The 810-nt window shown below is 52.8% G+C and overlaps 1 pseudogene; it reads right to left on the bottom strand.

Annotated features, from left to right (window-relative positions):
- Positions 1–636: 636 nt before the first annotated feature.
- On the bottom strand, positions 637–810 carry LOC148820919 (U2 spliceosomal RNA; annotated as a pseudogene).

Genomic DNA, 810 nt, shown 5'->3' with positions numbered 1-810 from the left:
GAGAAGCGATGCCCAACGCCGGCCTTGGGCCCATTCTTCTGTCAACAGCCCGACAACGACCACAGCCGTGGGGGGGGGCAGCCAGCCAGCCTCCTTAGCTTAGGCCCCTCCCACCAGCAGCAGCTGTGCCGAGCGAGCTGCAAGCGAAAGTGGACCGTCGGCACCTGCGGGCAGAGGCAAGGGGCAGCTCTCTCTCGGGAGGGACACACACACACATCTACCTGCCTGCCTGTCTCCCTCCCTAAAAGAAAAGAAAAAGGTGTATATATCTAAATTTTTTAGATAGTTTTCGGCACGGCTGTCGAAAGGGGCCCGCCTGCCTGCTGAGAAAGTGCACGCACACAAGGACACACACACACACACACACACACACACACACACCTCCCTAAAAAAAGATGAAATATCTAAGTTTTTTGGAGGGAAAGTCGAAAAGGGGCCTGCCTGCTTGCCGAGAAAGTCGAGACGTGGGAAAGTGCACAGAGGAAGGACGGGAACAGAGACGGAGACGGGGAGGGAGAGAGAGAGATAGAGAGAGAGAGACAGACAGATGAGAGATGAGACTGAAGAAGAAGGAGCTCCAGTCCACCTCGCTCGCTTGCTTACTGGCTGGCTACGTCTGTCTTTTCACCACTGAGAAGGTAGTGCACCATTCCCGGAGGCGCTGCAATACCAGGCCGATGAGTGGAGAAGATGGAGCAAGCTTATGATCCAGCTCCCTGTTCCAAAAATCTGTTAATTATGTGGTCCCCCGATGGGGGACATATCAGATATTAAACTGATAAGAACAGATTTTTTTATTAGAAAATTAGT

This window comes from Atractosteus spatula, chromosome 14, assembly GCF_055471065.1.
Source record: "Atractosteus spatula isolate fAtrSpa1 chromosome 14, fAtrSpa1.hap1, whole genome shotgun sequence".
NCBI classification, from domain to species: Eukaryota; Metazoa; Chordata; class Actinopteri; order Semionotiformes; family Lepisosteidae; genus Atractosteus; species Atractosteus spatula.
This window is presented reverse-complemented; position numbering and strand designations above follow the sequence as displayed.